This window comes from Salmo salar, chromosome ssa19 (genome assembly GCF_905237065.1).
Source record: "Salmo salar chromosome ssa19, Ssal_v3.1, whole genome shotgun sequence".
Taxonomy (NCBI): domain Eukaryota; kingdom Metazoa; phylum Chordata; class Actinopteri; order Salmoniformes; family Salmonidae; genus Salmo; species Salmo salar.
The window spans coordinates 74,188,518-74,213,033 of record NC_059460.1 but is presented as its reverse complement, the minus strand read 5'-3'; the positions used below and the strand labels follow the sequence as shown (position 1 = coordinate 74,213,033).

At 42.9% G+C, this 24,516-nt stretch overlaps 1 pseudogene; it reads left to right on the top strand.

The window, feature by feature from the left end:
- Window positions 1-3,400: 3,400 nt before the first annotated feature.
- The window catches only part of LOC106579604 (E3 ubiquitin/ISG15 ligase TRIM25-like), a 46,255-nt pseudogene continuing 25,139 nt past the window's right edge, over window positions 3,401-24,516 (top strand).

Sequence of the window (24,516 nt, the reverse complement as noted above, 5' to 3'; positions counted from 1 at the left end):
TCGTGCCTACTAATGGTGGCTCTTTGGGAGGAGATGGAGTTGCAGAGTTGGTCCAAGTCTGCTGGGTCAGGCATGGCGAGTTCATACTATCACATTTTAATGTATGACCCAGGTGCAGACAGTGTTGAACAAACGAAAGTTCATACTTTAAACAGGGGCAGGCAAAAGACAGGTCAAGGCAGGCAGAGGTCAATAATTCAGAGAGGGTGTAAGACACCGGAACAGCAGGCGGGCTCAGGTCAGGCAGAGGTGGGTAATCCAGAGGGTGGGCAACGGTATAGGACGGCAGGTGGGCTCAGGGTCATGGCAGGCAGGAAAGGTCAAAACCTGAACACTAGAAAACAGGGACAATAGCAAAGACAGGAGCAAAGGAAACTACTGGTCGATTTGAACGAAGAAAATGAACTTGCAAAGCAACTCCTCGTTGCTTCAAGGAGAAAAGATCAAGGATTTAAACCTAATCCCAATCTCATCTCTCATAATTTAAAGGTAATGATATACATTTACATTGGATTATCAGTTAGGGACATGCATACATCATGCAGAGTAGAGTGCTACTATAATTTGAGGACAGTAAGATACAGTAGATACTGTAGCCTAATTTTTAAAACATGAGTGGTTTAAACTCATACAAGTATTTGGGAGTATGGCTAGATGGTACACTGTTCTTCTCTCAGCACATATCAAAACTGCAGGCTAAAGTTAAATCTAGACTTGGTTTCCTCTATCGTAATTGCTCCTCTTTCAAGCCCAGCTGCCAAACGAACCCTGATTCAGATGACCCTCCTACCCATGCTAGCCTCTCTGGGCTAGGCGGGACGTAATCGTCCCACCTACGTAACAGCCAGTGTAATCCAGTGGCGCGATTTTCAAATACCTTAAAAATCCTATTACTTCAATTTCTCAAACATATGACTATTTTACAGCTATTTAAAGACAAGACTCTCGTTAATCTAACCACACTGTCCGATTTCAAAAAGGCTTTACAACGAAAGCAAAACATTAGATTATGTCAGCAGAGTACCCAGCCAGAAATAATCAGACACCCATTTTTCAAGCTAGCATATAATGTCACAAAAACCCAGAAGACAGCTAAATGCAGCACTAACCTTTGATGATCTTCATCAGATGACAACCCTAGGACATTATGTTATACAATACATGCATGTTTTGTTCAATCAAGTTCATATTTATATCAAAAACCAGCTTTTTACATTAGCATGTGACGTTCAGAACTAGCATACTAGCAAACTAACAATTTACTAAATTACTCACGATAAACGTTCACAAAAAGCATAACGATTATTTTAAGAATTATAGATACAGAACTCCTCTATGCACTCGATATGTCCGATTTTAAAATAGCTTTTTGGTGAAAGCACATTTTGCAATATTCTAAGTACATAGCCCAGCCATCACGGGCTAGCTATTTAGACACCCGGCAAGTTTAGCCTTCACCAAAATCAGATTTACTATAACAAAAATGTTATTACCTTTGTTGTCTTCGTCAGAATGCACTCCCAGGACTTCTACTTCAATAACAAATGTTGGTTTGGTCCCAAATAATCCATCGTTATATCCAAATAGCGGCGTTTTGTTCGTGCGTTCCAGAAACTATCCGAAATGGTAAATCAGGGTCGTGCGCATGGCGCAATTCGTGAGAAACAATTTCTAAATATTCCATTACCGTACTTCAAAGCATGTCAACCGCTGTTTAAAATCAATTTTTATGCAATTTATCTCGTAAAAAAGCGATAATATTCCGACCGGGAATCTCCTTTTCGGTAAACCGAAGCCCACAGTCCCTTGATCGGCCACTTGAGAAAGGCAATAATGTGTTTCAGCCTGGGGCTGGAATGACGACATTCAGGTTTTTCCCTGGCTCTGAGAGCCTATTGGAGCCGTGGGAAGTGTCACGTTACCGCAGAGATCCTTTGTAATGGAATGAGATGTCAAAGAAAGACAATAAATGGTCAGACAGGCCACTTCCTGTAAAGGAATCTCTCAGGTTTTGACCTGCCATATGAGTTCTGTTATACTCACAGACACCATTCAAACAGTTTTAGAAACTTTGGAGTGTTTTCTATCCAAAGCCAATAATGATATGCATATTCTAGTTACTGGGCAGGAGTAGTAACCAGATTAAATCGGGTACGTTTTTTATCCAGCCGTGTCAATACTGCCCCCTAGCCCTAACAGGCTAGATTACGGAGACGTAATTTATAGATCAGCAGGTAAGGGTGCTCTCGAGCGGCTAGATGTTTTTTACCATTCGGCCGTAAGGTTTGCTACCAATGCTCCTTATAGGACACATCACTGCACTCTATACTCCTCTGTAAACTGTATACCCGTCGCAAGACCCACTGGTTGATGCTAATTTATAAACCTCTCTTAGGCCTCACTCCCCCCTATCTGAGATATCTACTGCAGCCCTCATCCTCCACATACAACACCCATTCCGCCAGTCACAATCTGTTAAAGCTCCCCAAAGCGCACACATCCCTGGGTCGCTTGTGTTTTCAGTTCGCTGCACCTAGCGACTGGAAAGAGCTACAACAAACCCTCAAACTGGACAGTTTTATCTCAATCTCTTCATTCAAAGACTCAATCATGGACGCTCTTACTAACAGTTATGGCTGCTTTGCGTGATGTTTTTTTGTCTCTACCTTCTTGCCCTTTGTGCTGTTGTCTGTGCCCAATAATGTTTACACCCTGTTTTGTGCTGCTACCCTGTTTTGTGCTGCTGCCATGTTGTTTTGCTATCATGTTGTTGTCATGTTGTGTTGCTACCATGCTGTGTTGTCATGTGTTGCTGCCATGCCATGTTGTCTTAGATCTCTCTTTATGTAGTGTTGTGTTGTCTCTCTTGTCGTGATGTGTGTTTTGTCCTATATTTTTTGTAAATGTATTTTTAATCCCAGCCCCCGTCCCCGCAGGAGGCCTTTTGCCTTTTGGTAGGCCGTCATTGTAAATAAGAAATATTTTATTTTTAAATAAACAAACAACATTAGGATTTATAAGTGATTATTTGAAAAGTATATATAATGTTAGCTATTTTTTTAATGAACTGATTTGCAAGCACCCACTGACACTTTGAGTTAAAAATTTATATGACATCCTTCTGAACTTACTAGCTGCATGGCTTGGTCTCTTGGTCTCCTATATGAATAAGTCACATTAATTAAATGTGAGGTACAACGCTGGAGATGAGAAGCAGGTACAGGGAGTGAACATTTAATTAACCACGGACATGGAACAGGACAGGACAGCATCTGGACAGGAACACACAACGACATGTATGCTGACACAGGGATTTAACCAAAGAAACAGACAGACATAGGAGGGGCAATAAATAAATGAAAGGAGTCCAGGTGAGTCCAATGATGCCCTGCTGCGCGTGATGGTGACCAATGATGAAGCTCAGGTGCACATATTGATGGTGACAGGTGTGCGCAAGGAAGGCAGTCTGGCGCCCTCGAGTGCCAGAGAGGGAGAGCAGAAGCAGGCTTGACATTAAATTAATCAAACCAGCATTTCAGAAATGCACTATAGTGAAAAAGAGACTAAAATTAAAAATAATAATTTTAATTGAAAGGTGCATTCCATGTTGGGATGACATGATTGTATCTAAAGTGAAATAGTGAAATAATGAGTGAAAAGGAAATCCTGAAGGATTTACAATCAATAAATCATCTGATTGTAGGGGCTAGGTGATTGTTACGAATCCCTTTGGCCCTGCAGTCTAGGGGGGATGGCAACGAGACCCGTAACATAACTCATGCAAATTATAACAGTGAAAAAGTAACAGTGAGAACAATTAACCACAGACAACTTAAATCTACCGTCAAGGGTAGGGTAAGTGAAAAAAGAGCAGGTGTCTTCTGATTGGGGAATGATGATTGTCACCTGTGAGGGGAGAAGGAGAGAAAAGAAATACACATACAGGATACACACTACCTGTATCCGTAACAGTGATCAATGTGTAAAAAGCTTGTTGGATATTATACCACCATGATGGCAAACGAGAATCCTTATGACAGTCACTTTGTTGTCAATTTCAAGCAGACAACGATTCTCTAAATAATGGCTTTAGGGACCCCTCCACACCCAACATACCCAAAGTATTTGCATGGAGGTCCCAACCTTTCCTAATCTTTCCTTTTTATTGGCCAATCTGAGATATAGCTTTTTCTTTGCAACTCTGCCTAGAATGCCAGCATCCCGGAGTCGCTTTCTTCACTGTTGACGTTGTGACTGGTGTTTTGCGGGTACTATTTAATGAAGCTGCCAAAGAAAGTTCTTTGTTTTTGACATTTTTGAACCTGTAATCGAACCCACAAATGCTGATGCTCCAGACACTCAACCAGTTGAGGACGCCTATGTAAATATTCCATTCAAAATCGGCCATTTTCAGCTACTATAGTCATTTACAAGATGAACAATGTCTACACTGTATTTCTGGTCAATTTGATGTTATTTTAATGGACAAAAAAAAATGCTTTTCTTTCAATAACAAGGACATTTCTAAGTGACCCCAAACTTTTGAACGGTAGTGTACATGTATCTAGGAATAAAGTGACTAGGCAAGAGGACAGATAATAAACAGTAGCATCGGCATAAGTGATGAGTCACAAAAAGGGTCAATGCAGATAGTTAAATAGTTAACCTGTTAGGGCTAGGGGGCAGTATTTACACGGCCGGATAAAAAACGTACCCGATTTAATCTGGTTATTAATTCTGTCCAGAAACAAGAATATGCATATCATTATTGGCTTTGGATAGAAAACACCCTAAAGTTTCTAAAACTGTTTGAATGGTGTCTGTGAGTATAACAGAACTCATATGGCAGGCAAAAACCTGAGAAGATTCTGTACAGGAAGTGCCCTCTCTGACCATTCCTTGAGCTTCTTGGCTCTGTTTATTGAAAACTGAGGATCTTTGCTGTAACGTGACACTTCCTACGGCTCCCATAGGCTCTCAGAACCCGGGAAAAAGCTGAATGATGCAATTCCAGCCCCGGGCTGAAAAACATTAGCGCCTTTGGTAAGTGCTCTATCAGAGGACCATCAGACTGAGGCTCGTGCACGAGGGGATCCCATGTTTTTATTTTCTCTCTCTTTGAACGTAAACACGCTTTCCCGGTCGGTATGTTATCGCTTTTTTACGAGAGAAATTGCATAAAAATTGATTTTAAACAGAGGTTGACATGCTTCGAAGTACGGTAATGGAATATTTAGACATTTTTTGTCACGAAACGCATCGTGCGCGTCACCCTTCTTTACACTTCGGATAGTGTCTTGAACGCACGAACAAAACAGAGGATATTTGAACATAACTATGGATTATTTTCAACCTAACCAACATTTGTTATTGAAGTAGAAGTCCTGGGAGTGCATTCTGACAAAGAACAGCAAAGGTAATAACATTTTTCTTATAGTAAATCTGACTTTGGTGAGGGCTAAACTTGGTGGGTGTCTAAATAGCTAGCCCTGTGATGCCGGGCTATCTACTCAGAATATTGCAAAATGTGCTTTCACCGAAAAGCTATTTTAAAATCGGACATAGCGAGTGCATAGAGGAGTTCTGTATCTATAATTCTTAAAATAATTGTTATGTTTTTTGTGAACGTTTATCGTGAGTAATTTAGTAAATTCACCGGAAGTTTGCGGGGGGTATGCTAGTTCTGAACGTCACATGCTAATGTAAAAAGCTGGTTTTTGATATAAATATGAACTTGATTGAACAAAACATGCACGTATTGTATAACATAGTGTCCTAAGATTGTCATCTGATGAAGATCATCAAAGGTTAGTGCTGCATTTAGCTGTGGTTTTGGTTTTTGTGACATTATATGCTAGCTTGAAAAATGGGTGTCTGATTATTTCTGGCTATGTACTCTGCTGACATAATCTAATGTTTTGCTTTCGTTGTAAAGCCTTTTTGAAATCGGACAGTGTGGTTAGATTAACGAGAGTCTTGTCTTTAAAATGGTGTAAAATAGTCATATGTTTGAGAAATTGAAGTAATAGCATTTCTAAGGTATTTGAAAATCGCGCCACGGGATTCCACTGGCTGTTACGTAGGTGGGACGCCCTAGAGAAGTTAACCAATAGCTACCCAGACTAATTAGCTGTCTGATGGTTTGGGGGTGGAAGCTGTTAAGGGTCCTTTTGGTTTCAGACTTGCAGGTGCATTGGTACTGCTTGCAGAGAGAACAGTCTGCGACTTGGATGGCTTGAGTCAATTTTTTCTTCTTCATATATCCAGTGCATGGCACACATACCTTAAATGGAACTTCTACAAGCACCTCTGTCCAACCACAACGCTCTTCTTGCAATACACACAAACATGAAATGTACCCACATGTACCCACTCAATGTAGGCCTACATTCCATGAGACTTTTGAAAAGAACATGATGGGCTTTACATTAACCTGTTCATCCACTTGTCCTTCAGACAAGGAGGTGCCTGAACATATTATTGTGTTGTTTGGTGCAAAAAAAACACTTTACAAAATAAAATGCATCATTAATCCCATACCATTATTACAGAGAACAAGACAAATTATGCTACCCTCTACCTATTGGTTAGCTAATTTGAGCCCATCTCAAAATACAACACCGCCCCTTTAAGACAAAAAAAATCTCTTTACCTCATTCCCTTTTAAAAAATGGTTAGAAATGTTCATGCTCAAGTACAGAAATACATACCTAAAAAAAGGCACACGTAGCCTGCATATCAATGCATAGACACAAACTCACTAGGTCAAATAGGGAAGAGGCATTGTGCCGCGAGCCATGCTCAAGGTCCTAAACAATATCATAAAGTACTGTAAAAGTACTGTAAAAGACAGTACTTTGCAGCCGTCTTCATTGATCTGGCCAAGGTTTTCGACTCTGTCAATCACCACATTTTTATCTGCAGACTCAATAGCCTTGGTTTCTCAAATGACTGGCTCGCCTGGTTCCCCAACTACTTCTCAGATAGAGTTCAGTGTGTCAATCAGAGGGCCTGTTGTCCGGAACTCTGGCAGTCAATATGGGGGTGCCACAGGGTTCAATTCTCGGGTCAAGTCTTTTCTCTGTATATAACAATGATGTCGCTCTTGCTGCTGGTGATTCTCTGATCCACCTCTACACAGACGAAACCATTCTGTATACATCTGGCCCTTCTTTGGACACTGTGTTAACAAACATCCAAACGAGCTTCAATGCCATACAACACTCCTTCTGTGGCCTCCAACTGCTTTTAAATGCTAGTAAAACTAAATGCATGCTCTTCAACCGAGTGCTGCCCGCACCCGCCAGCCCGACTAGCATCACTACTCTGGACAGTTCTGACTTAGAATATGTGGACAACTACAAATACCCAGGTGTTAGACTGTAAACTCTCCTTCCAGACTCACATTAAGCATCTCCAATCCAAAATGAAATCTACAATCGGCTTCCTATTTCACAACAAAGCATCCTTCACTCATGCTGCCAAACATACCCTTGTAAAATTGACTATCCTACCGATCCTTGTCTTCGGCGATGTAATTTACAAAATAGCCTCCAACACTCTACTCAGCAAACTGGATGTAGTCTATCACAGTGCCATCCATTTTGTCACCAAAGCCCCATATACCACCCACCACTGCAACCTGTATGCTCTCGTTGGCTGGCCCTCACAACATATTCATCGCCAAACACACTGGCTCCAGATAATCTATAAGTCTTTGCTAGCCTCTTGTCGGGCTCGTCCCGTATGCGGGACGGACATCCAGCGAAAAATCCTATTACCATTAGCATAACAAAATTATAACTTTTTTTTTTTAAATATAGGACTATGTTATATCGTTTTATAGATACACCTCTCCTGAATCAAACCACGTTGTCCGATTTCAAAAAGGCTTTACAGCAAAAGCAAAACATTAGATTATGTTAGAGGAGTATATCGTAAAAGTAGCCACATAGCCATTTTCCGACCAACCACATGCATCACAAATAACCAAAAAACAGCTAAATGCAAAGATTTATAGATGAATATCTCTTGAAAGCACCTGTAATGCCAGATTTAAAAATAACTTTACTGGGTAATCACACTTTGCGATAAAAGGGGATGCGATACTCAGAAAAATAGGCTACCGTTACAGGTCAGCGCCATCTTGGAACAATCGCATATCAAATCTACTCTTGTATACTATTGTCAATAATCCCTTACCTTTGATTATCTTCATCAGAAAGCACTTCCAGAAATCCCAGGTCCACAACAAATGTATTTTCGTTCGAAAAAGTTAATCCTTTACGTCCCAATAGCTTGTTCTTGTTAGCGCGTTCTGAAGGCTGCTCCAAAACTTCCGTCGGCCGTGGGACTCCTCTTTCAATAAAATGCATATTTTTTTTTTTTAGGTTCGTTCAAACATGTCAAACGTTGTATAACATAAATCTTTAGGGCCTTTTTCAACCAGAGCTCCAATAAGATTCAAGGGGGACGATTGCATTGTGTTTCTAAACGTTTCGAAAGGGGAGGGTAGCCAGGGCGCCAGCATCATAATGGTGATGGCCCTCCTCATGTGACCACTTTCCACAGCGTCTCATTCAGTCAGTTTTCACAGTAGGAGACTCAAACCACTTTGTAAAGACTGGGGACATCTAGTGGAAGCAATAGGAAGTACTCAATGAACCATTGCTCACGGTGTGATTTATAGGCAAAGTGATGAAGTTGAGTCCGCAATTCAGAATTCCACATCCTGTTACGATCGGTCTCGGGGTTTTGACTGCCATATGAGTTCTGTTATATTCACAGACTCCATTCAAACAGTTTTAGAAACTTTAGGGTGTTTTCTATCGACAAGTATTAATTATATGCATATCCTAGCTTCTGAGTTTGAGTAGGAGGCCGTTTAAAATGGGCACACATTTTTTTCAAAAATCGCTGTAGCGCCCCCTATCCTAGGCGACCGACAAGAGGCTAGGTAAAGCCCGCCTTATCTCAGCTCACTGGTCACCATAACAATACCCACCTGTAGCATGCGATCCAGCAGGTATATTTCACTGGTCATCCCCAAAGCCAACACTTACTTTGGTCGCCTTTCCTTCCAGTTCTCTGCTGCCAATGACTGGAACGAATTGCAAAAATCACAGAAGTAGAGTCTTATAGCTCCCTCTCTAACTTTAAGCATCAGCTGTCAGAGCAGCTTACCGATCACTGTACCTGTACACAGCCAATCTGTAAATAGAACACCCTACTACCTCATCCCCATATAGTTATTTATCCTTTTGCTCTTTTACACCCCAGTATCTCTACTTGCACATCATCATCTGCACATCTATCACTCCAGTGTTAATGCTAAATTGTAATTATTTCGCCTCTATGGCCTATTTTTTGCCTTACCTCCCTACTCTTCTACATTTGCACACACTGTATATTTTTCTATTGTGTTATTGACTATATGTTTGTTTATGTGTAACTTTGTGTTGTTGTTGTTGTCGCACTGCTTTGCTTTATCTTGGCCAGGTCGCAGGTGTAAATGAGAACTTGTTCTCAACTGGCCTACCTGGTTAAATAGCCTTTCTGGGACCGGGGGCAGTTTTGAGTAGTTTGGATGAATGAGGTGCCCAATGTAAACTGCCTGTTACTCAGACCCAGAAGCTAGGATATGCATATGGATAGAAAACACTCTAAAGTTTCTAAAACTGTTACTATAATGTCTGTGAGTATAACAGAACTGATATGGCAGGCGAAAACCTGAGTAAAATCCATCCAGGAAGTGGCATTCTTTTGATATGAGTGTTTTTCCATTGAAAGCCTATCCACCACATAAAGAGATGGGACCTAGATTGCAGTTCCTACGGCTTCCACTAGATGTCAACAGTCTTTAGACATTGTTTCAGGCTTTTATTCTGAAAAATTAGTAAGAATGACAACATTTTCTGAGTGGTCGCTTGAATGAACAAGAGCTTTTTTGTGCGCGCAACCGGGAGCGGCGCCCTCTGTTCTTTTTACTTTGAATTGAATGCGCTAGTGTCCGGTTTAAATATTATGGATTATAAAGACAATAGACAAACTGAGGATTAATAAAAAACATAATTTGACATGTTTCGACAAACTTTACCAGTACAATTTGGATCTATTCGTCTGCCTGTTGTGACCGCCTTTGATCCAGTGGATTACTGAACAAAATGCGAGGTTTTTTTTATATAAAGAGAGCCTTTATCGAACAAAACGAATATTTATTGTGTAACATGGAGTCTTGTGAGTGCAACCATATGAAGATCATCAAAGGTAAGTGATTAATTTTATCGCTATTTCTGACTTTCGTGACTAATCTACTTGGCTGGAAAATGTTTGTATGCTTTTGTAAGCGAGCATTGTCCTCAGATAATCGTATGGTATGCTTTCACCGTTAAGCCTTTTTGAAATGTGACACAGCGGCTGGATTAACAAGAAGATAAGCTTTATTTTGATGTATTACACTTGTGATTTTATGAAAGTTAAATATTTATAATACTGTAGTTTGAATTTGGCGCTCTGCAATTTCACCGGATGTTGTTTAGGTGTCCCGCTAGCGGCACACCTTTCCGAAACAGGAGAAAGTTGAAATAATTGTTTATTTTAAAAAGTCCCTGAGGTGGAAAGAGAAAGCGAGTCTGTGAGACAGGGTAAGATAAACACTTTCATAGGCCAATTGTATTATGGGTGGCATGTGAGGTATATATAATATGCTTATATGATAAATATTACCACTACACTACTGTATGGAGGTTAGGGTTTTATCATTTCTCCAGTGTTTGGAAGCCTCCCTCCTTTCTCCACCCTCTATCTTCTAACTAACCTGTTTGACAGGATCGGCTGAATAACTACACATTATGTTCTCACAGCACCTTGCTCACAGCGATCCCCTTGAACAAACTGTAAGTAAGTCTATGACCATGGAGGATTGCCATTGATTTTAAGTGAAATGGCAGCCGAGGACTCCATTTCACATATTCCAGAATCTCCCCCTGATCTATCATTACACAGCCTACTGACTTTGTCCTCCTGAATTGTCACTTCAATAATCCTCAATAAATATTGTAATAACTATGTACTTAGATGTGTGGTCTATGTCTAGTAAACTGTCAATTGGGGAATGTCAATTTTTTTCATGGAACACATTCCATAACTGGAAATTCCTTTACCACCTCCAATCACAACCGCTCTGTGCAGGTAAAGAGTACACCACAACCAGGAAATGTTTCCACTCATGAGCACAAACAATTCTAGAGAAACAAAAGTAATCTCAGTCTGTGAGTGTGTGCACCAAATTGGCATCAGCCATGAATTCAATCAGTTGTTCAATATGTCTGGATCTACTGAAGGATCCAGTCACTATTCCCTGTGGACACAGTTACTGTATGGGCTGTATTAAGGACTGCTGGGATCAGGATGATCAGAAGGGTGTCTATAGCTGCCCTCAGTGCAGACAGACCTTTATCCCGAGGCCTGTTCTGAAGAAAAGCATCCTGCTAGCAGAATTGGTGGAGAATCTGAAGAAGACAGGACTCCAAGCTGCTCCTCCTGCTCACTATTATGCTGGACCTGGAGATGTGGCGTGTGATGTCTGCACTGAGAGAAAACTCAAATCTGTCAAGTCCTGTCTGGTGTGTCTGGTCTCTTACTGTGAGACTCACCTCCAGCCTCACTATGAATCTCCTGCCTTTAAGAAGCACACGCTTGTCAAAGCCTCCACACAACTAGACGAGAAGATCTGCTCTCGTCATGACAAACTACTGCAGATGTACTGCCGTACTGATCAACAGTTTATCTGTCTGCTGTGTGTGGTGGGTGAACATAAAGGTCATGATACAGCCTCAGCTGAATCAGAAAGGACTGAGAGACAGGAAAGGACAATTGTAATTGCTGCTTACTTCAAAAATACCATTCATTGCTGAATATTAGTGACTACTTACTGTACAACATAGCTTGGAAGTAAACAAACACCCAATCATCTAGCTGTGCTAATATACACACTCACGTGATTTAACATTTACTGAGACCTGAAGAGTTGTATTGGCTCCTTCAGTTAATGCCTATGCTTTAGGTTTGCAGGCTAATGCACTTTTCTGGCATGCAGGAGACCCGGGATCGAATCTGATCGGTCACATTCAAACAAACACATGCATACCTTTTCCTCCATAATGTGTAGACTCTGACCTATCATAAAGTTTGATCTGTTTTAACTTAGATAGAATCACTTGCACAAATTAACCATGGAATGACATTTGTTTAGCTGCAGAGCCAGCTGGCGGAGAAACAGAAATTCAAACAGAGAATCCAGAAGAGAGAGAAAGAGATACAGGAGGTGTGTAAGGGCTGTCGTGAGAGAGAGTAGACCAAGGTGCAGCGGAGTTAGTGTTCATCATTGAATATTTAATAAAGAAAGAACACTATACAAACAAAACAAGAAAACTGACAGCCAAACAGTCCTGGCAGGTGCAAACACTAACAGAAACAATTACCCACAAAACCCAAAGGAAAAACATGCTCCTTATGTGTGACTCCCAATCAGCAACAACGAGCTTCAGCTGTGCCTGATTGGGAGCCACACACGGCCCAAAACAAAGAAATACAAAAACATAGATAAAGGAACGTAGAACGCCCACCCAATGTAACACCTTGGCCTAACCAAAATAAAGAACAAAAACCCCTCTCTATGGCCAGGGCGTTACAAGGTGAGACAGGCTGTGAAGTCACTCAAGGTGAGTGTTGACCATTTATATGTATTCACTTAGCAGATAGTCCTTTCTAAAGGGACTTACTTCTCCTAAACTAAACTGCAGTAAAACTGAAACCAAGGTGTACGTTTAGGTTCTTGACCTAGCACTACACAGCTGGTTCAAGTCATCAAAGCTTGATGATGAGTTGATTATTGGAATCAGCTGTGTAGCTCTACGGCAAAAAACAAACGTGGACCCAGGGGGGTCCCAGGGCCGAGTTTGGGAAACCCTGACTTAGCAGCTAGTCTATTCTAAAGTGACTTACTCTTCCTAAACTAAGCTGCAGTAAAACTGGATGTGCTGGGAAGTTCTCGGCCATGTTCCGATCCCACTGAGCCCCACTGTAAGGAACAGGCTGTCTGGGGTTCTGACACTGAAATGGAATCCCTCCTCTCTTTCTGTTTGTCTTAACAGAACTCCGTACAAGTAGCAGTGGAGGACAGTGAGAGGATCTTTACTGAGCTGATTTGCTCCATTGACAGAAAGAGCTCTGAGGTGAAGGAACAGATCAGAGCCCAGGAGAAGGCTGAAGTGAGTCGAGCTGAAAGACTCCTGAAGCAACTGGAGCAGGAGATGTCTGAGCTCAGGAGGAGAGAAGCTGAGCTGGAGCAGCTCTCACACACAGAGGACAACCTCAAATTCCTCCAGGTGACATCACTGGCTCTTTATCCACAGCATCAGGTGCTTCTGATGAAAGTTAAATATGTGTCTTTCTCAACAAACATCTTTTACTTATTTTCTGATCTGCCACTGTAGAGTTTCCAGTCTCTCTGTGTCTCTCCTGGATCTGAGGTCTTACCCTGCATCATTTGGACAGAGAAGCTAAAATGTGTACATTTGGCTCTATCCTCCAGCAAAGAGGTTTGGGTCATTTATTTTAGAAATTAGTTATATTAACCTGTTAGGGCTAGGGGGCAGCATTTGCACGTCTGGATAAAAAATTTTTACCCGATTTAATCTGGTTACTAATCCTACCCAGTAACTAGAATATGCATATACTTATTATATATGGATAGAAAACACTCTAAAGTTTCTAAAACTGTTTGAATGGTGTCTGTGAGTATAACAGAACTCATTTGGCAGGCAAAACCCTGAGACATTTTCTGACAGGAAGTGGATACCTGATGTGTTGTATTGACTTTAAACCTATCCCATTGAAAAACACAGGGGCTGAGGAATATTTTGGCACTTCCTATTGCTTCCACTAGATGTCACCAGCCTTTACAAAGTGTTTTGAGTCTTCTGGAGGGAGATCTGACCGAACAAGAGCCATGGAACGATGATGTCCCATTAGACACCTGGCGCGCGAGTTCATGTTGGGTACCCTCGTTCCAATACGTTATAAAAGAGTATGCATTCGTCCACCTTGAATATTATTCATGTTCTGGTTAAAAAAGGCCCTAATGATTTATGCTATACAACGTTTGACATGTTTGAACGAACGGAAATATATTTTTTCCCCTCGTTCATGACGAGAAGTCCGGCTGGCTTAGATCATGTGGTAACAAGACGGAGATTTTTGGACATAAATGATGAGCTTTTTTGAACAAAACTACATTCGTTATGGACCTGTGATACCTGGAAGTGACATCTGATGAAGAGAATCAAAGGTAATGGATTATTTACATAGTATTTTCGATTTTAGATCTCCCCAACATGACGTCTAGTCTGTATCGCAACGCGTATTTTTCTGGGCGCAGTGCTCAGATTATTGCAAAGTGTGATTTCCCAGTAAGGTTATTTTTAAATCTGGCAAGTTGATTGCGTTCAAGAGATGTAAATCTATAATTCTTTAAATGACAATATAATATTTTACCAATGTTTTCTAATTTTAATTATTTAATTTGTGACGCTGACTTGACTGCCGGTTATTAGAGGGAAACGATTTCCTCAACATCAATGCCATAGTAAAACGCTGTTTTTGGATATAAATATGAACTTGATAGAACTAAAAATGCATGCATTGTCTAACATAATGTCCTAGGAGTGTCATCTGATGGAGATTGTAAAAGGTTAGTGCATCATTTTAGCTGGTTTTATGGTTTTGGTGACCCTGTCTTTGACTTGACAAAACATTACACACAACTCTTGTAAATGTACTGTCCTAACATACTCTAAATTTATGCTTTCGCCGTAAAACCTTTTTGAAATCGTAAAACGTGGTTAGATTAAGGAGATGTTTATCTTTCAAATGGTGTAAAATAGTTGTATTTTTGAAAAATTTGAATTTTGACATTTATTTGGATTCAAATTTGCCGCTCTTGAAATGCACCTGCTGTTGATGGAGTGCACCACGGGTGGCACGCTAGCGTCCCACCTAGCCCATAGAGGTTAATGACCAGATACACTCGCCTCTGTATTTATTTGGACAGTGAAGCTAAAATGTATACATTCGGCTCTATACTCCAACATTTTGGGTTTGAGATTAAACGTTTTATGAGTCAACAGTTCAGAATGTCACCATTTATTTGAGGATATTTTCATACAAAAACAGGTCAAGGGCAGGCAGAGGTCGGTCATCCAGATAGTTGGAGCAAAGGTACAGGACGGCAGGCAGGGTCAGGAAACAGGAGACAAAGGGCTGTGAGACATGGGTTTCTCTCTGGACACATTAAAGGTAGGATGTATACGAAGGGTACGGGGCAACAGAAGACAAACAGCAGAGGGGCTAATGACTTTGGAGATGGGAAATGGGCCGATAAACAGGGGTAGAGTTTGTGGGATTCCACACTGAGGGGCAGATTCCGGGTTGACAGCCATACCTTCTGCCCTAGCCAATACCGGAGAGCCGGGGTCCAGCGGTGATCTGCTTGTCGTTGATACTTGGAGGTGGTCTTGAGGAAGGCCGACCAGGCTCTCTTCCAGGTACGATGACAGCGGCGGACAAACATCTGGGCAGAATGTACGCCAACCTCTTCTTCCTGCTCAGGGAAGAGTGGGGGATGATACCCCAGGGAACACTCAAAAGGTGATAGGCCTGTGGCAGAGCAGGGAAGGGTGTTGCAGGTGACCCACACAAGCTGCTGGCTCCAGGTGTTGGGGTTGGCAGAGACCAGGCAGCGAAGTCTCTAGGTCCTGGTTGGCTTGCTCAGACTGGCCATTGGACTGGGGGTGGAACCCAGAGGACAGGCTGGCCGATGACCCAATGAGGGTGCAGAATGCCTTCCAGAACTGAGATGAGAACTGAGGACCCCTGTCAGAGACCATGTCTACTGGTAGACCATGGATTCAGAAGACGCGCTGCCGCATGAGCTTGGTCATCTCTTTGGCAGTGGGTAGTTTGGGGAGAGGAATGAAGTGAGCAGCTTTGGAAAACCGATCCACCACCGTCAGGATGGCGGTGTTGCCATTCGATAGGGGAAGACCTGTGACAAAGTCCAGGAAGATGTGAGACCAGGGACGGTGAGGGACAGGCAGAGGTTGAAGGAGACCAGCTGGAGCTTGCCGAGGAGTCTTGTCCTGTGCACAAACCATGCAAGCGGCGACGAATGCAGACATGTCAGGGACCATGGTAGGCCACCAAAAGGGTTGTCGCACAAAAGCCAGGGGCTGATGGGAGCCTGGATAGCAGGCAAACCTGGAGGAGTGGGCCCTCTCCAGGACCGCGGAGCGGACGGCGTCAGGAACGAACATCCGGTTATCAGGGCGATGTGACAGCGCATCCGGTTTGACATTCTTAGATCCCGGCCGGTACGAGAGGGAGAAGTTGAACCATGTGAATAGCAGGGCCCATCTAGCTTGCCTGGAATTTAGGCGCATGGTGGTGCGGAGATACTCCAGGTTCTTGTGGTTGGTCCACATGATGAATGGATATTCTGCCCCCTCCAGCCAGTGCCTCCATTCCTCCAACACCATCTTCACCGCAAGAATCTCACGATTCCCCACATCGTAGTTCTTCTCCGTGGCATTGAGGCGATGGGAGAAGAAGGCGCAGGGATGTAGCTTGAGGTCCAGGGCAGAACGCTGGGACAGTACAGCCCCCACTCCGACATCCGAAGTATCGGCCTCCACCATGAACTGACGGGATGGGTCAGGATGAACCAAGATGGGAGCTGTGGTGAAGCGATGTTTGAGGTCCAGGAATGCGCAGTCAGCAGTTGGAGACCACGTGAATGGAACCTTGGGCGAGGTGAGTGCAGACAGGGGGGAAGCCAGGAGCCCTGGAGTAGGCTGGGGCTAATTCACCACCGCTCTCTCCTTCCCGGGATCCATTTGTACACTCCCTGCAGCGATGATGTAACCCAGAAAACGGATGGTTGAGCGATGGAACTCGCACTTCTCTGCTTTCACAAACAGCTGGTTCTCCAGGAAGCGTTGGAGAACCTGTCAGACGTGGAGCACATGTTCTTGGGTGGAGCAGGAGAAGACGAGGATGTCATTGAGGTAGACAAATACGAACCGGTTCAATATGTCACGGAGAACATCATTAACCAGAGCCTGGAACACAGCAGGGGTGTTGGTGAGGCCAAATGGCATGACCAGATTCTCGTAGTGACCGCTGGCCATGTTGAAGGCAGTCTTCCACTCGTCCCCTTCCCATATTCGCTCCAGGTGGTAGGCGTTCCGTAGATCCAGCTTGGAAAACATGTTGGCCCCCTGGAGATGGGGGGTAGCAGGTAGCGGTTCTTCACCATTATGTTGTTGAGACCCTGGTAGTCAATGCAGAGGTGCAGGGTCTTGTTGAACACCTCCCGGAGGTCCTGGTACTCCGCGGGAATGGCAGAGAGGTCTGGGGCAACTTCTGAGCCCCCAGGAAGACGTCCCCGGGCAGGTTGTGCTGACTTCAGGCAATGGCCGTGGCAGGACGGGCTCTAGCCCATGATGGCACCAGTAGACCAGTTAATGAGGGGATTGTGTTGCTGGAGCCAGGAGAATCCCAATACCATGGGAATCTGAGGAGACTTAATGAGCAGGAACTGGATAGGCTCGCTGTGGTTCCCTGACACATGTAGGTTAATGGGAGTGGTGTTGTTGGTGACCCGGCCTATAGAGCGCCCATCCAGTGCTCTAACGTCCATGGGAATGGAGAGGGGCTGAGTGGGGATGCCCAGCTCGGATGCCAGGGTAGAGTCCAAAAAGCTCTCATCGGTCCCAGAGTCGATGAGGCCCCGGAGAGATTTCGACTGGTTTCCTACAGTAGAATGGCATGAAATGGAGTGTGAATAAGGGAAGCAGAAAAGTTCTCCATTTGGCCCACCAGAGTACTCGCTCCTACCAGTGAGCCTGGTCTTTTAACCTCTATGGGCTAGGTGGGACGCAAGCGTCCCACCCGTGGTGCACTCCATCAACAGCAGGTGCATTTCAAGAGCGGCAAATTTGAATCCAAATAAATGTCAAAATTCAAATTTTTCAAACATACAACTATTTTACACCCTTTGAAAGATAAACATCTCCTTAATCTAACCACGTTTTACGATTTCAAAAAGGTTTTACGGCGAAAGCATAAATTTAGAGTATGTTAGGACAGTACATTTACAAGAGTTGTGTGTAATGTTTTGTCAATTCAAAGACAGGGTCACCAAAACCATAAAACCAGCTAAAATGATGCACTAACCTTTTACAATCTCCATCAGATGACACTCCTAGGACATTATGTTAGACAATGCATGCATTTTTAGTTCTATCAAGTTCATATTTATATCCAAAAACAGCGTTTTACTATGGCATTGATGTTGAGGAAATCGTTTCCCTCCAATAACCGGCAGTCAAGTCAGCAACACAAATTAAATAATTAAAATTAGAAAACATTGATAAAATATTATATTGTCATTTAAAGAATTATAGATTTACATCTCTTGAACGCAATCAACTTGCCAGATTTAAAAATAACCTTACTGGGAAATCACACTTTGCAATAATCTGAGCACTGCGCCCAGAAAAATACGCGTTGCGATACAGACAAGCCGTCATGTTGGGGAGATCTAAAATCAAAAATACTATGTAAATAATCCATTACCTTTGATTCTCTTCATCAGATGTCACTTCCAGGTATCACAGGTCCATAACGAATGTAGTTTTGTTCAAAAAAGCTCATCATTTATGTCCAAAAATCTCCGTCTTGTTAGCACATGATCTAAGCCCGCCGGACTTCACTTCATGAACGAGGGGAAAAAATATATTTCCGTTCGTTCAAACATGTCAAACGTTGTATAGCATAAATCATTAGGGCCTTTTTTAACCAGAACATGAATAATATTCAAGGTGGACGAATGCATTCTCTTTTATAACGTATTGGAACGAGGGTACCCAACATGAACTCGCGCGCCAGGTGTCTAATGGGCCATCATCGTTCCATGGCTCTTGTTCGGTCAGATCTCCCTCCAGAAGACTCAAAACACTTTGTAAAGGCTGGTGACATCTAGTGGAAGCAATAGGAAGTGCCAAAATATTCCTCAGCCCATGTGTTTTTCAATGGCATAGGTTTAAAGGTAATACAACACATCAGGTATCCACTTCCTGTCAGAAAATGTCTCAGGGTTTTGCCTGCCAAATGAGTTCTGTTATACTCACAGACACCATTCAAACAGTTTTAGAAACTTTAGAGTGTTTTCTATCCATATATAATAAGTATATGCATATTCTAGTTACTGGGTAGGATTAGTAACCAGATTAAATCGGGTAAATTTTTTTATCCAGCCGTGCAAATACTGCCCCCTAGCCCTAACAGGTTAACAGACAAGAGGACACAAAATGACCACGAGTCACGCAATTCAAGCAACTCTTAGTGTTGAGCCTGTATAGCCGTTCCGCTGGAGACAACCTAGCTCTGTCTAGTTGCATAGGCTCGGGAAACGGTGACTCGGCCGTCTTCAGGGAACCTCAAGTAGCCTCGGTTTCTCTCGGCAACGGGGCGTCGGGGACTTCCGGGATGCCTCGGAGGCGAGGTGGAATACTTGGATGGGTGAGTGAAATTGAATCTTCTCTCTCCGTCGTTCCCGTAGTCGCCCATCGATCCTGATGGTCAAGGCGATGAGGGAATCGAGATCCATTGGTAATTCCCGGGCTGCAAGCTCATCCTTGACCTCCTCCGAGACTCTGTGTAGGAACATTTCAAACAGTGCTTCCTGGTTCCAGGCACTCTCAGCTGCCAACGTGCAGAAATCCAGCGCATAGTCTGCTACACTGTGGGAGTCCTACCAAAGCTGGAGAAGCTTCCGGGCAGCCTCTCTCCTGGAGAATGGGGCATCAAACACCTCCTTGACCTCTCCCACGAACTCCTCCAGACTGACGCATATGGCCGGCTGTTGCTTCCATACAGCTGTAGCCCAGGCGAGTGCCCTCCCGGACATCAGCGTGGTAAGGTACGCTATCTTAGAGGGGAAAGAGCAGGGCTGAAGCTCGAAGATGAGGGCACACTGTGCTAAAATCCCCCGACAGGTGCCCGGCTCTCCATTGAAGTGTTCTGGGGAGGTAAGTGGGACTCCTGGGAAGGTGGAGTGACTGGTGAGGCGGTGCTGCTAACAGCCGAGTTACTGAAGGGCTGTGAGGTTAGCGTCGTAGTAGGCTGCCTCCCAGCCAACCCGCAGAATTGCTCCAGCAAGATGTCCAACATCTGATCATGGCATTCGGCCAAGGTGTGGACCCGCTCCATAAGGCCACGAAGCAATTCCTTGTGCCTACCAATGGTGGCTCCTTGGGAGGAGTTGGCGTCGCACAGCTGGTGAGAGTTTGCTGGGTCAGACATGTGCAGTTCTACTATCACGTTTCAGGTAAGACCCAGATGCAGACAACGTCGAAGTAACAACAGTTTATTAATCGAACAGGGGCAGGCAAAAAGCAGGTCAAGGGCAGGCAGAGGTCGGTAATCCAGAAAAGTGGGGCAAAGGTACAGGATGGCAGGCAGGCTCAGGGTCAGGGCAGGCAAAATTCAGTAATCCAGAAAGGTGTGGCAAAGGTACAGGACGGCAGGGTCAGGGCAGGCAGAATGGTCAACACCGGGAAAACTAGGAAACAGAAACAATCGAGAGACAGGAGCAGAGGGAAAAAAGCTGATAGGCTTGACGAAACAAAACGAACTGGCAAGAGACAAACAGAGAACACAGGTATAAATACACTGGGGATAATGGGGAAGATGGGCGACACCTGGAGGGGGGTGGAGACAATCACAAAGACAGGTGAATCAGACCAGGGTGTGACACAAATAAATACTGAGGGGAATGTTTCTGGTCTTTTTAAAATAGCTATCTACTCAAATAAATTACCCAAACCTCTTTCAACCACTGAGCCCTTTGACTTTGCATAATGTTTATGTTATGATAAGTATTGATTTGATTTCCTGTGTCTCAATAGTGACTATAGTCCACATTGTTACACCTACTGAGCCCCATTATCTGTCATTTGGGAGGACTCAGTCTGGACTGTCGGTTGGAGGACTAGCATCACGTAGGAATGACATCACCTGTCAGGAGACAAGGCCTGAACCCAAGACCAGACAGGAGTTATTGGAATGTGAGTAAAGGACATACTGTGCAGATGCATGTACACAGACAATCACACACACACCTGGATGCACAAATACATTTCACCAGTTGTTTATTATTTATCTTTAGATTCCTGTCAGCTCACATTGGATCCCACCACAGCCCATACAAATCTGTGTCTATCTGAGGGGAACAGAAAGGTGAAATGGAGTAATAAGGTCCAGTCCTATCCTGACCATCCAGACAGATTTACCACCGGGTGTTATGTAGAGAGGGTCTGTCTGGATCCTGCTACTGGGAGGAAGAGTGGAGTTGGTGGGAGGTTAATATAGCTGTCTCATATAAAGGGATCAGCAGGAGGGGACCTGATGAGTGGTTTGGAAAAAGTAATCAGGCCTGGTGTTTGAGGTGTGGTATCTCAAGATCCTTCTTCTATCACAATAGTAAACAGACTGTCATATCTGTCCCCTGCTTCATCAGAGTAGGAGTGTACCTAGACCACAAGGCAGGAACTCTGTCTTTCTACAGTGTCTCTGACACAATGACCCTCCTCCACAGAGTCCAGACCACATTCACTCAGCCGCTCTATCCTGGGTTTTATGTCTCTCATGGATTTCTGAACATACTCTCACGACTTCTACCGAAGGTGGCTCCTCTCCCTGTTCGGGCGGCGCTCGGCGGTCGTCATCGCCGGCCTACTAGCTGCCACCGATCCCCTTTTCCTTTTTCGTTTGGTTTTGTCTGTCTTGTGTTGCACCTGTTTTGAGTTGAGTTCATTAGTGGGTTATTTAGTCTTGCTGTTCTAGGTTGGGTTTTGTGCGGGATTGTTTTGTGTTACCTGTTGTGGGTTTGGGGGTTACGTATTTCTCATTATCATATTCTGGACTGCGTTCCGGCCCGTTTTGGGCTGGACATTTTTGTCTGGTTGGGTTTTCCTTATTCATGCCTGTTATTGGTGGTTTGGACCCTGGAAATAAAACGCTCTACTATTGCATATTTGGTCTCCTGCGCCTGACTTCACCCTACCACTCCTAGTGAGTACTGACACCGACACAGTAATTCAGTTTGTTAAGAATACAGACATGGTATTTATGACATTTTAAAATCACTGCAGAACATAGTTAGAAAATATTACCAAGTTTAAATAAAGGTGTACATGAATGATCCTTACTGTCTAGTCCTTTCTTTTAAAAATGATTTCATATAAAACACCCTAGTTCTACAGAATGTGGACCATAGACTCCGAGACAAGTCAAGGAAGATATAGTAGTAGAATTCCCATTTTGATTATTGTTTTGTCACTAAACACACATTACAAGCTATTACTGGTGTATATTCTACTAATTTATTTATTTTAACAAGCAACAATGAATCTGAGCAGTAGAATTAAGGCTTCTAGACACATAGTGGCTGGTAACATTATGGCTTAGGTTATATTCTCTCTGCATGGGGTCAATATCTCAAGCCCAGATTGTCAAAAAGTTATAAAGAAATTGGCATACAAGCAGAACACTAATGGAGTAATTATGGGGAAAAACCCAGAACTGAATGTCACATAGGTGACGCTATAATAAGCCGTCCCGTTTGTAATCGAGCAACGGAAGTCTATGCTTTGTTTGTAAAAAAAAACGATGAATTTCGTCAAAAGATGGCAAAATGTCGATTTTGTCAAAACAAAAGAAAATGTTCCCACCCCAATCCCAACTAAACCCAAACTACTCTACTTCTCTTTGATTTATCAAATTGATACTGATTGTGGGGCTTAAGGACACTACAAGGAAGGTTTACACTCGAAACATGATATTTTCAAAAACATGGAAACAAGATGCAATTCTGCAATTCTGTTAGCATTTATGCTAATTCATGCTGTTATTTTTTTGTTATGAAATGGTTTTCCAATATACAAATGGCTGGAAATCTGAAAAGGCTACAACGACAGTCCTGGCTGTTCTGCCGCCCTAGGTGAAACAAAACCAATAGAACTGACAATGTCTTAACTGCCATTATGTCTTGGTCAAATATGCAATAGTTGTGTAATGTATGACGATGACAACACTCAATAACAAATAACATCTTTTCTGTCTGCTGTCCTGTCTGCTTTGGCACTTCCCAAAGTGGGCGACAAAAAAAGTTTGATAGTTGGGATGAAAAATGATCTGGAATAGAGATGTACAAGGTGGTAACTTTGTCATGATTCATGGCCATCTCACTTCATTCACACCGGAATGAAATGTTTACTTTTTGAAAGGCATTTGCCTTGTAAAAGTTGGTCCTTTTTTTAAAGTGATTCAATGGTTTTGTTGGAGTATATAGATGCGTAATGACGTTGGCAAATGAGTACAATTAATCAGGAGTGCAAATGCCTTTCAAAAAGTAAACATTTCATTCCGGTGTGAATGAAGTGAGATGGCCATGAATCATGACAAAATTACCACCTTGTGACACCCCTTGAGCAAATTAGGGTTAAGTGCCTTGCTCAAGGGCGCATCGACAGATTTTTCATCTTGGGTACCGGCACAATGCTCAAACCATGATATGCTCCATCAAAGTACTGAGGGGTAAAACAGACAACTATAAATACTTTAGTGCCATCTAGTGGTAGATCTGGGATACACATTAAATTCATCAATACACTGTACTGTACAAACTAACAAACTGTTACAAAATTCAGGGGCCATGGATCCTAATATTTGTATGAAATCTTAATGTATATAATGTTGTTATACTGGATGTTATACATACTGTACTTTATTTGGATGGGAGTGATAGTTATGGCAGAGAAAAATCATTGGACTTGCAGTAAACAACATAGATGGTTTGTGTCCTCACATGTCTGGGGATCATGATCAAATATGAAAAAATGTGAATAAATTCAATCATGACATTGATGTCTAGATTTTTCTTCCTAAATCCAATCACATTCTTACCCTCTCCTCTTTCACCTACTGAATAGATGATGATTGTGACGGACATGTGCATGAATGAGCCTCAAGATGGCGAGGGTGGGCCAGAATTGCTCACCAAGAACAGAATAAAAATGCATGTCCTGGTTTAAGGGAGTCTGTTGTCCTCTAGCCACCAAGCTCTCTGTCAGGCTATGACAACCACTTCATCATCATTATGCCCACTACTGGACTTCAAAATGCTTTTCTTTGCCCACATATGTAAAATACCTAGGTAAGGTACCGTTCTGTAAGATCCATAAAGAGGAATTAAGGAAAGGAAATGATCTTATCTAAATAAACAAGTACTGTACATAGACTATCAATTTGTCTTTCACAATCTATATCTCACACACACACACACACACACATACACGCACACACACACCTGGATGAACAAATACATTTCACCAG